Source organism: Vanellus vanellus (assembly GCF_965231255.1).
Source record: "Vanellus vanellus genome assembly, chromosome: 1".
NCBI classification, from domain to species: Eukaryota; Metazoa; Chordata; class Aves; order Charadriiformes; family Charadriidae; genus Vanellus; species Vanellus vanellus.
The window spans coordinates 203336017-203348910 of NC_138905.1; positions in this window are offsets into that span (position 1 = coordinate 203336017).

Below are 12894 nucleotides of genomic sequence, written 5' to 3' on the forward strand. Positions count from 1 at the left end.
TGGACTTCTGTAAGGCCTTTGATGGGGCCCCCCACAACATTCTTGCTGCTAAATTGGAGAGATATGGGTTTGACAGATAGACTGTTAGATAGATAAGGAATTGGTTGGATGGCCACATCCAAAGAGTTATAATCAATGGCTCAATGTCCAAGTGGAAACTAGTAGCGAGCGGTGACCCTAAAGTGTCTATATTGGCACCAATACTATTTAATATCTTCACCAGCTACATAGATGGTGGCATTGAGTGCACCCTCAGCAAGTTGGCGGGTGACACCAAGCTTAGAGGTGTAGTTGATAAGCTAGAAGGAAGGGATGCCATCCAGAGGGACCTTAACAGGCTTGAGGAGTGGGTCCATGTGAACTTCATGAAGTTCAACAAGGACAAATGCTCTCTTTCAGTACTTTCTTATCTCTCAGATACCCCAAAGATGCTTTTCTGCAACCTGAAAATCACATTTAGTAGTTGAGAAGATAATTTCTGTCTACTGACAATTAAAAGGAGGATGTTTAACTCTTATTAACTGGATAGCCAGTAGTCACCTGAAATGTGATGGGGGAAAAGGAAGAGTGCAGCTGATTTTTTCTTAGTCTTTTTGACAAAAGTTTGATGTTTTAAAATGTGTGACAAAATGCTACAGCTCTGGAGTGGAGTGCTGTCATGCAGATTCTGTACAAGACAAATAAATATTGATTCAAATGAATTTTTCCCCTCATTTCCATTTGCATAACTAATCAGACATTGATTAAAGGGACTGTTCTTACTAGAAAGAATGGATACCACAAAAGGTGCTCTGCTGCTTTTAAAATATCGAGTACAGTAATATAGGCAGACCAACTTCAATTCTCTGCTCCACAGTGATTTCCTGGGTGAGCAGGAGCAGGCTGAAGCAGTTAAAGTTTAGGGTCCTCTCTGTCTCCTGGAGTTCAAAGCTCATCTGTGGGTACAAACCTGCACACAGAGGCTGAAAGCTGTGCTGGAAGCTGCCTAAGCAGCTACTTATGTGAGGAGTGTAGTCAGATTATATTCAGTAGTGGTGAGGTTCACCTATGTGGACACCTCCAGCGTGGGCACCTCTATTAGAGCTGGTAATTCACTTCTGTCTATTTATTCAGGGTAGATGTACAGACATGTGAGCTGCTCTGGAGATCTCATGGGAATAAGGTGCCTCTGCCTTGCACCTGGTTTGTAATGGAGCCCAGACCACCTTTACAGTAAAAAAGTGTTCTCTTTTGTTGAAACAGAATGTCCTGTGTTTCAGTTTGTGCCTATCCCCACCTGCCCTCTCACTGACGACTACTGAGAGGACTCTGGCTCTGTCTTCTTTACACTCTCCTGTTGGATAGTTATACACAATGATAACATCCCCCTGAGCACTCTCTTTTCCAGGCTGAACAGTCCCTAGTTGTCCACAACAAGGTGGACAACTTGTCCACCAGCTCCTTCTCTGCCAAGTTGCTTTCCAGTCAGTGGATCTCCAGTCAGTACTGGTGCCTGGAGTTATTCCTCCCCAGGTATAGGACTTTTCATCTCCCTTTGTTGAATGTAAGGAGATTCCTGCTTCCTCCAGCCTGTTAAGGTCCCTCTGAATGGCAGCACAACCATCTGGTGCATCAGTCACTCGTCCCAATTTCATATCATCTGCAAACTTGCTTAGGGTGCACTCTGTGCCATCATCCAGGTCAATAATGAAGCTGTTAAACAGTGTTGGCCCCAGTATCAATCCTTGGCTTACATAGTTACTGGCCTCCAGCTGGACTTCATGCTTCTGATCACAGCCCTTAGAGTCCAGCAGACCAGCCAGTTTTCAATCCACTTCACAGTCCATTTCTGTTGTTCATAGTTCATCAGTTTGTCTACAAGGATGTTATGGGAGACAGCACTGAATGCCTCGCTGAAGTCAAGATAAACAACATCCACTGCTCTCCCCTCTTCCATTGAGCCAGTCATCTCCTTGTAGAAGGTATAGATGTAGTCACTGTTCCCTACATTGTGTAGACGCAGGCTCTCCTACCTTTGTAAATGTACATCCTCTAGATATTATGTCAGAGAAATAAGTAGGAACAGATTTAAATTATCTTAAAAAACCCTGAGGGCAACTGAGTTCTCTTTGCAAAATGAGGGTGGTGGTGATGTTAATTTCTAGATTTCATTTCCTGGGTGTTGTTGGAATACCCCAAATGTTTTTCTTCTCTGGCACATTACAAAGACAGAGTTGAAGTTCAGTTTTGTATAAGGAATTTTAGTAGAGAATTAGAAGAACAGATATTTTTTTTTTCTCCTGTATTTTCAGTCCAAGAGCAGAAATTACAAGAAAGCTTATGAAAAAAGCTGTTTGGTGGGGTTTCTGGGACAACACTGAGCGTGAATAAAACCAGAGTCTTTAGGAGAAGATTTGCAGCTTTAGAAGGTTTTTTTTTCGTATTTGAACTCAGCCTAAATTATCTTCCTATTTTTTCCTAATACCAAAGTATAGGCAGGAGAGATTATTTTCCACTGAGAGTTCCATGTTATGATAGGGAAGGATGTAATGGTTCCTTTTATTTTCTAGCGTCTTACAGGATTGTAAAATCACATCTAAATTGAGAAAATAGCTCAGTTTCTGAAAAAGGAAACTGGTACAACTGCCAGTTTTTAATCCACCACTGCGACAAGCCAACAAAAGCTTTGCATAAAAATTCTTTTCATATTTACATTTATTGAATTGAGTATATCCAACCACAGACATTCCAGCTCCTTCCCTAGAAGTCTGTATGAAAGGAAATCAATTTAATTGTATTAGAATGAGGTTGGATTTGTGATCTGAAAAGTTTGTGTAGCTGGAGACTAATTTTTCTTGAAACAGTTAATTTCACAATAATTTCTGAGATTCCATTTTGCATGTGGTTTGAGAGAATGTGTTAGAGTGCTTTGGAGCTTAGAGAGCAATTACTTTTGACACACTACAGAATGAATAGCGTACCCATTGGAATATAAAATCATTCTCCGTTTGGAAGCATACTTGGCCCATGATTCATAAAAATACCAATATGTTACTATGTGTTATGTGAAGTTTGAAAATTACTGTTATATTGCCCCTACCACTTAAAGAATGTTTCTTGGTTTTAAAGTACAAATAAGAATTGCAGACCTTTGAAACAATGATTGTACTAGTCTTGACAGTAGCCTAAGGAAGGCACAGAGACAAAAGTCAGAGTCTCTTGACCTTTATAAACATTTCTGATTGTCTTAGAGCCAGGGTGGTTGCTTCTGACTCAGAAGACCATAGGATACTTTCAGTTCATAAACTCCCCTCTGACTGCTGGATTCATTATGTGTACAAGGAAACCGTGGCTTCCCAGTGTTTTCTGGCTAAAGCTAGATCTGTGTAATGTTGTATAATGATGAAAACTCTGTTTTGCACATTGAAAGTCTCAAAATTACATTTCTGTGAAACACAGAATCTACTGCACTTTTTGATAATTGTTTCCTCAAGTATTGCCAAAGATCACTTAAAAATGGACTAAATCATGAAATTTTCCCTCGGTCTGAAGTCATCCCATAGCGGGACCTACTTCAATTGATTTAGAGAATTTATTTTTTATAACAAGGTTTGGAAATTAGGTGTGAATTCAGCCAAAAGCATGGAATACAGTGCATCCCTTCATGCAAAGGGCTCATGGATGAAATCAGACCTATATTTCGAAGAAATCATGACCTATATTTCGAAGAAATCATGAAGTTAGGATTTAAGTTGTTTGATCCACCAAAAGGGAAAGATTTTATAATAAAATACTTGGAAAAAACAATGGAAGAGGACTAAGCTGAAGGTACTATTTTTATAAGCCCTGGGCTTTTTCTGCCATGTGCTTGGAACTGATGGAGTATAAGACTTAAGCAAACAAATCTAAGTAGCTCAGGATCTGACATGTGGATTAGGAAAAACATGAGGCTAAAATATACTCACATTATTGAGAAATTTACAGCATTGCGTACAGATAGTAACAGTCTCAGATAAAGTAATGTAGTGTCCAAAACTTGGCACTTCTGAAGTTCTGGAGTAAAGTTTGCCTGGGAATTGTCCCAGTTTGTGCTGCCAGAGGAACTCGTCCCTGTGGTAGGCATTGTTAGAAGTCAGCAGGATTTTTAAACAATGCTTTTAGTAAGGAGACACCAAATATTATTCAGCAGAAACTTACAGATTGTACGTGGGACACTGTCAGGATTTTATCTGCTGCAGATAACTGCTTGCATCGCTTTAATGCTGTAAACATTCTCTGGTTATCTGACTTCACTCTCAGCATACCAACACACATCCCAGTCACCAGGAATGTCAAAACAGATCCTCCTTCTGCTATGAGCCTCTGACCAAGGAGGTGAAGGGGACCTGCCGTTGCTTGTCAGGTACAGAAAGCCTATGATACAAAGCTGAGCAGCTCTGGTCTCATCCTGTGGACAGTGATGGCACAGACCAGGTCACTGCAAAACACACCAGATCATTGCATGGTGGCTTACCTTACCTGGGAAGATCTCAAGGAGATTTGGTGAAGGTGGCTGTTGCTGCTTTTGTGCCACTCAGGCTGCAGAGCTGCGCTGTGAATGGGAATGAAATAGTGAGCAGGTGGTCTGAAAGCATGTTCCTCAGCTATCCCACCTTCTCTGGAGACTTCAGGGATTGGATTTGAAAAAACACAGCTTAATTAGCTCATCAGACTCCCTGAACCTGGAAGTAATTGGGTTTTAATTCACTTTTCATAATGTGCTTCGTTTTTATGAACCGTGTGTGGAGCGTTCACTATGTAAATAAATTATATTTTCGCTTTTTCCTCTTCTCCCCACACTGGGCTCATTTAATACTCACTTGGCTTGTATCTTAGAAGGAAACAATCACAAACCGGAAAGACCAAAGCTCTTTAGTTTAAACAAATCCCTTACTCTGGAGCTGAAAATTTAGTTTAGTCTCAGCAAAATAACAAGCATATGCGGTCTTTGGAGGCATTTTTATTAATATATTAAAAAGCTTATTAAATCATTACTGCTGGCTGCCTTAGCGTCTGAAGTCTGCCTAAAGATATAAGGTTAACTCAATAATATAGCAGTCAGGTATCTACAGTTGGACTTAAGTGGAATTTGAAGTACATCTCCAGGGAGCAGCAAAAGACTGCGCAGAGCCGCCTCAGCTAATGATGACTGAGACGGTTTGGTTATTGAAAGCAAGGCAGCGACACGAGCGTGGCCATATTGTTATATGATGGAGCTCTCTAGCCAGCAATCCCCTTGACAGGTTAGGCAGTCCTGGTGAAGGACTGTGCCCGACAGGGAACCTTGTGATACTAAAGTACATCGACCAAAACATCTGTTACTGCCAGCGTAACTCTCTCATATCTCTAAGTCATTGCCCCTGTTGGATTTAGCTTTGCATCCAAAGTTAATTGCGTTACGCTCTTTACCCTTTTGCTGGTGTTTCCAGCCCCTGCTGTGGAAATGGCACCTACTGCCCATGTTCACCCCTCCGGCATGACAGCTCACGTGCTAGCCTAACCCCCTCCACGTCAGCACGCTAAGCGGAGGACGGCAGTGTCCCCCGTACAAACACAAGCTGTGTCCTCCCTCCTTACTGGGAGCAGTAACGTCCCAGTGACTATGGAGGGTGTCATACATGCAGCCAGCTGGGACCCATGGCCAGAGGTCAGAAAGCTTCTCTGCAGTACACAGACTCTTTGGGGACCCGGGAGTGGCCCTCGAGGGCCTGCCTCCTGGGACAGGTGTCCCATACTCTGTTTTGACTTTGCAGGTAACCTTTGTATCTGATTCACTCAGGGTTTATTTCAGTTTTATGGGGTATAAGTCCACCTAGCCCTTTGCTGTCAGCAAGAGGGATTTGGGGCTATTAGACTGCCTTACCTTGGCGGTGCGCTACGGGATGGTTCTCCTGAGGCCCAGGGGAGACGCCGAGATGCACGCAGGCCAAGGGGCTGGGGAGGCAGAACAGGGTGTTGCTGCCCTGCCTTCTCTTGGTTACCTCTCCAGTTTCCCCCTGGGCTCTCAGGTGTTGCCTTTCAAATATTCCGCACTGTGGATGGGCCTCAAACGTCTCTCTCTCTTCAGAGACTGTGTGACAGATGGAGAGTGCCAGAAGAAGACTCTTGCAGCAGATGTGCTCTCCATTTTTACATCCTCCGATGTGTGCAAAAAAAGAGATCCCAGGATTAAAATGCTCCCATAACTATGGACACTTATTTTGTTATCACGATCATGTTCCTAAAAAGAACCATGTACCACAAGTGATGTCAAAAAGGAATTAAGATTGTAAGTTTAAACACTTGGAATTTAGGAAACTTCAGCATAGAATTTATTTGAGCAATCTGCACCCATCTTCTCTGCCTGTACAGTATTAGAGTATTGACTCACATTAAGTAAAAAGAAGCTGAATAAAATAGAATCTGTGATTCTATGATTCTAACTCCTGCTTGAATTTGTGTATTTTTACGAAACCATGAGGAGCAGACGTTGCCTCCTGTGGGGCGGTGTCTGGCACAGCTCACCAGCCGAGTGAAGCTGTGCGTCTTAGAGGGAGGAGGTGGGAACCTGCTGCTGGCCTGCCCACAGAAGGAGCCCAGGCGCTGGAAGGAGAGGAGCCCCAGGTTTCACCCCGGGTTTTACACTGGGACCGCAGTGTGGGGCACCAGGCAGCCAGGTTGTACTCCAGCTGTGGTAGAAATGGTGTCCTTCACCCGCCCCGTATCTGAGCGGCGCCCATGGCAGAGTGGCCTGTGGTGGGCACTGGGGTGATGGCAGAGGAAGTCCTGCTCAACCTTGGCAGCCCCACTTACGCTTACGGCAAATCTGGAGCTTCGGAGGAATTTAGCTGCTAAATTTTGCCAGAGGGAATGGTGGTTTTCAGAGGCCACAGACTCTGTTGACTGTGGGGGTTTTTTCAGTCTCAGCACAGGGCAACCCCCTTTCCAAACATCAAGGGTCTGATGCAGGATAGGAGAGTGCTAAAGATCTGACATGAAACATTTTGATATGAGGGGGAAAAAGTTCCTTAGCCTCTTTTTAAGCATTGTGTTTTGGCTGGAATTTTTCAAAGGAAAACAACCTTACAGAGGTACCAAGGATAGAAAGATTCAAGCTGGGTGAAAAAAATTGGACAAAGTCATCAGCAACTTAGAATAAGGCCTTGAAACAGCAATCTGAGGGTATTTTTAACTGCACCTGTTGCTATCTGTTCTGCCTGTCAAAACAAGACCCTGTTTCATCCCTCCTGTGTTTCTGACAAGTTAGGCGTGAGGTGTTCATGGACCAGTTTTGCAGTCAGAGGGAAATGCAGCTGCTTGTGTGATGGTCACAACACTGGGCACCACTACATCTCAGATCAGGGAAGGAAGACAGATACATTCATCGAGTCTATCTTTAGAGTGAATTTTAATAGGGCAGAAGTTAAGTATTTAACTGGAATGTAGTCAGGATTCTATCCCTCTGCATAAAAACAAGTACAATCAACTTAAAATGCTTAAAGATACTTTATTTCTCTTTTCATATTTTGTTCAAAACAATTAAAATATATCCGAGAAAATAATTTAAACTTGTAAAAATCTTTACTGTAAGAAAGGAAAAGCCATAGCTGAGTCAATACTTTTGACTTATCACAATTCTGAGATAATTAAGCTAAATATTCAGACTGTATATATGCCTCCAAGCAAATGCTTAATCGTCCACTTTTTTGTTGTTGCTGTAAGGGTAGTTATTTATGGTAATTTGCCAGTGATGAGTGGAAAGCAATGCTTCTAATCTTCATCTTCCTTCACCGTTCTGCTGGGCATGCTGAACTGTGAAGAGCACACTGTGGTATATTAATTGTGTGAAGGGATTTATGGTCACTGTTCTCACTGATGCTAATGGGGATAATGTACATTCATAAATCCTGCAAGCTTCCAGATGACAGCATGGTTACTAACTAGCAGATCTGGCTAGAAAATATTGAGAAATATACAATTATTGTCCTAATTTGCTTCAGGCTTGAGGTTCCCTGGAGAACCCATATGAGCTGAAGATGCTTTGGTAAGTATAATCAAATTATGGAGTACATACAGCAAGTGGTTTCTGTGCACAGTTCAAATTCCACACTAGCAAGCCCTCTCCAATGAAAGGCTAAAATCCCAACCTGACACTCGATCCCAAAGGTATTCGTTGTGAGACAGGCAATGGAAGAGCAATGGGGAGAGTCAGATCTCCCTGGCAGCCGGGGCAGTAACTGCCAGGAGATTTCAGCAGATCCTTGCCACGAGCTCACCCGTATGTGAACACATGCACACCTTTCCTATGCTGCCAAAGATGCTCACAGGAAGTAAGGATTGAATGCTAATCTCAATAGTGATTTGAGTGATTGCCCTTGCAACCCAAAGAAGGTTAAAGAAGGGATGAAGACAGGCTGGGCAGCCCCAGGTGCAAATAGAGCTCTGCAGCCTTGCCCCTGAGCCCTCAGGGCTCAAAGGAGATCTAATAGTATCAGATCTATTGCCCACAGGTTGTGTAGTTAATTTCACAAGTTCATAGATGTAGTGGTGGGAAGGGACCCAGGAGGTCTTCACTCCAGCCTCCCGCTCAAAGTGGTGCTGTCAACAACACGAGATAAAGTCGACTGCAGCTTTGTCTAGCAAAGTCCGGTAAACCTCCAAAGATGGGGATTCCTAGTCTCCTCATATCTGGTTCCAGTTTTGCACTACCCTCCAGGTGGATGAGTTTTTCCTGATGCTCAGCCTGAACTTGCCAAGTTACAGTCTGTGGTCTTACCTCTTGTTAGACATCTGCCACTACCAAGAAGAGTTTGTGTATCCTCTTTGCAACTGCCCCTTCAGGTAGTTGTAGGCTGCTGTTAGGTCCCCCACTTAGCCTCCCCTCTACCAGGCAAAGCAAGGCCAAAGTCCTCAAAATTTCTTTGTAGGCCATGAGCTCCAGCTCCCTTGACCACCTTGATAGCACTCAAATGGACCCTCTGCAGTTTTGCAATATTCTTCTTTCACTGAGGACCCAAAATTTGTCAGAAAGTGCAAGTCTAATCCACTGGTTTTACTGCAGATGATTTACTGACACCCTGGAGCCTGGTATGAGTACTCATGCAACAAAAAATCTGATTTTATTGTGTTTGCGATGTAGAAACACTTTGTGCGTGTGCATATGGATTATGCGTGGAGGCAGATACTGCTTAGGGCCTTCTAGGTTAGGACGGTCCTGAAGCACAGCCTCAGCAGATGCCTGAGCCTTCAGAGCATCCTGGAGAATGGGAATGGAGCTTGCTTAAACAAAAGTGCATTGAGTGTAGATTACAACTGACATACATGAGCTGGCTACAGTACTGTGAAACCCACTGATTAGCAAAAGTTTTAAGATTGCCTTTTCTTCAAGAAGATAAGCAGGTCAACAAATATCTTTCATTCAAGAACTAAAAAAAATCTTTATAGCAATACTTTTTAAAGTCTGTAAGTTTTGTACAACTAAGCTTGATTAACTTCTTAAATACATAGTTGTTTGGGTTTTTTTCTGCTATATGTTATAACAAAACAATGTGATCCAGAGTTGTCTTTGGAAAGAAAATAATTCTGCTGCAATTGCAAAGAGGGCTAAAAAGAATTGTTTAAATGTATCTATTAATTAGCATTTCTATATCACTCATCTTTGAACATCCAAACCTTTGGAGCCATGAAGTGATTTGCTAGAACTTTGACAGATGTGATAGGAAGAAGGTATTCTCATCATTTGGTCCCAAGGCCAAGTTCTTTAGTGCTGCTGAAAATGCAGTTTTCTTGGCGCAACTAAAGACATTTTTTTTTGAACGACATTAGGATTTTTTGGCATACTCCAGCTGGCAGCCTTAAGAAACTTTACAACATCTGAGGAAAAAACCTGAAACGGGAAAGGAAAGCTGAGGCATCTGACACTATGTATGGCCTTTGCTTATGGGCTTTATTTGGAGGATGCTGGACTTCTCCCTCAGCTCTGTTGCACAGTCCGTGTGTTATTCATACTGAACCTATCTGTTAAGGCCAGATGTGACTATGGGCAGCTCTGTACTTTTCCCACAGCCCACCTGCATATATCCATCTCTCCACCCTGCCAAGGCACTACTGTGGGATACAAACAAGCAGTCATGAACTACGCTGGGTGATTACTGTATTTTGGGTAGTTCTGTCATGTCTGTGGCACACGATTCTTTCCTCATGATGCAAACTGTGACCAGTGTGTATATGTGCACTGCAGATAACTTTTGGGTGGAATTCATTTCAAGTAAAACTAGAAGTCTGAGAGTTGGCCAGATCTAAAGTTCGTTATATGAGCTCCCTTCGCAGTCATGGGACAGGAGAAGGCACCTTCGGAGGGTGACTCAACCTCCCTGTTTTGTAGGCTCATGCCTGTTCCTCCTGATTGACTCCCAAGGGAGCATCCCTTGGGAGTCTGAGCCATGACAACTGAGTGACACCGCTCAAGTTAGCTCCACTGGACCTCGCTTCTGGGGATTAAAGTGAAATAGCATTCTCCTACAATCCAGTACTCTGTCAGGGGTACAAAGTTATGGCTGTTTCTTTGTACATAATTTCACAAAGCGGTCTGGCTTTTTCCCTTATTCCTCCCACATCCAGGCACAGGTTTAGTTTTGACAGGTTAGACACTGGAGCCAAACAATTGTGGGTGACAATCAATAGGGATTACCGTTGAGTGTACAGTCCAAAAACTAGGAAAAAAAGAATAGAGGCTGTAGACATTAAAATTAATGTTTGTTAAATGTTTGCCAAAAGAATAATTTATTAGACAAGTAACACTGGTCCAGTTTTCCTGATAATTCTTTGTTTATATCATCCAGCATTCCTTCACTTACGATTGTGATATATCACTTATTTCTTTAGGCCTATTCCAGCAAATAAGAAGACCGTATTAAGTCCTAACAGGGCCTCTGGGACACAAAACACTGTCTAAATACTTTGAATTCATTTGCCTTTAAAAACATAAAATAAATCATGAACTAATCAGATTCCTCATTGAAACTCGTCTGTAAACCATACGTTTTTTTTTAATCCAGTTTCTCAAAATGTCTTCCTTATTACACCAACCTTTTCCAGCGATTCTTTTCTAATCTCAGAGATGCAAAAAACAAATCAAGCACAGTAATTGTATTTCTAAAATGCAGTAAAAAAAATCCTTAGAATGTTAAAACTATAAGCATACATCGTCACACATGTTTGATTACCTGTACATATTTGCAATAGGTGAAGTCATACAGCTAAAGAATATTAATAAGAGAAGAAAAAAAACTTCAATATCATTCACACATCTGGAGAACGAATTTTTCTTTAGGCCAATGATGTCATCTTCCTAATACAAAGTGCTGAGGAGGGCCAAGGGATAATGCAATAACTCATCTTGTAGTCTTTATAATTTTTCAGTGGTCTGGTTTGTAAGATTTGTAATTGTTTTTACTGTACATGTGCCTGAAACAGATGCAAAAGCACATTTCAGGGAAGAAAACCGTCAAAAACTCTCATAATTTCACAGGTTTCAGGTGGAAATATTTGAGCAACTGGGCCTGTCTCCGTTTGCCTGGGCAGCAGCAGTCCCAGCCGCTTTGGCAGGGCTTCAGGTGTGAGTGTGCCACTGTGTACGTGGGCCAGTGAGTCAGGGAGTAGGACTGAGTACGTGGAGGTATAACACACCATTCAGTGAAGATACAGCATGAGACTATAGAAGGTGTGGGGCCTCTAGAAGGTAACATTACTATTAAAAAGGAAATGTCCTGACTGTCCAGCCTGCTATCTGCACTCCTAAACCCACCAGCATACATCTTCATGCAAAAAGATAATAAAGCCATCCAACAAACCCAACAAACACTGTGTGTGGTTCAACGGAAGCAGTAAAAAGGCTATGAAAGGGAAAAGACTAGAATTTACAGCATGGAAAGATTACCCAAATGAGGGAACAGAGCACCCATAAAACACGGCAGGTCAAGTGTAAACAGAAAAATAAGAGAGCTACAGAAGAATTGAAGTGTGCCTTGCAAAAGGAAATAACAAAAAGCTCTTCAAGCAGCTCAAAAGCAGGAATGCAGTAAGGAAACCAGTAGGAACACTTGATGACCAACATGTAAAAGGGGCACTCACAGATGATGAAGCCAGAGTAGCAATGATCAGTGAATTCTTTGCATCAGTCTTCACCGTAGAAGACATTGGGCAGATTCTTTGGCAAATAGGTCAGAAGAGTTAGATCAGGTTGAGATGAAGATACAGGGTGTAGCAGTCTAAACAAGTAAGCTACATGCTAACAAGTCATGAGACCTGGATGGCATTGATTTGGGAGTGCTGAAGAGCTCCTATACAAAATTAGGGGGGTGTGGGCCAAGGTGTGTGTCATTACAAACAGTGGCTGTGCCAGAGATCTTGTGACTTTCTGGTGAAATTCTTATTCACAAAAGGGCTCCAAAAAGGAGGCTATCAGTCAGTGACTCTGACTTCCAGCCCTGATAAGGTGGGAAACTGTAATGCAGAACAGGATCATTGACCAAATGAGTTAGCACAATCTCTCGGTAAAAACTCAACAGAGCCTCTGTGAAGACATGAACACCTGATGGTGTTCTGTGAGGGTGGTAGGAAGCATGAGGATAAATGGTGCGCTCATACTTGGTTATACCAAATGTGGATTTGAAAAAGATTTGATAAAGTTCGACACCAAAGGTTGTAAAAGAAGTTATGTTGCTATGGGACTGGAGAAAGGTCCTTTCTTGGACTGGAAGCTGGTTGAAGGATTGGAAGCAAACTATAAGTCTTAATAGTCACTTTCCAGGATGGAGAATAGTCAGCAGTAGGGTCCTCCAGGGATCACTGCTGCAACAAATTTTATTCTGCATCTTCATGTCTTTGGACAGGCTG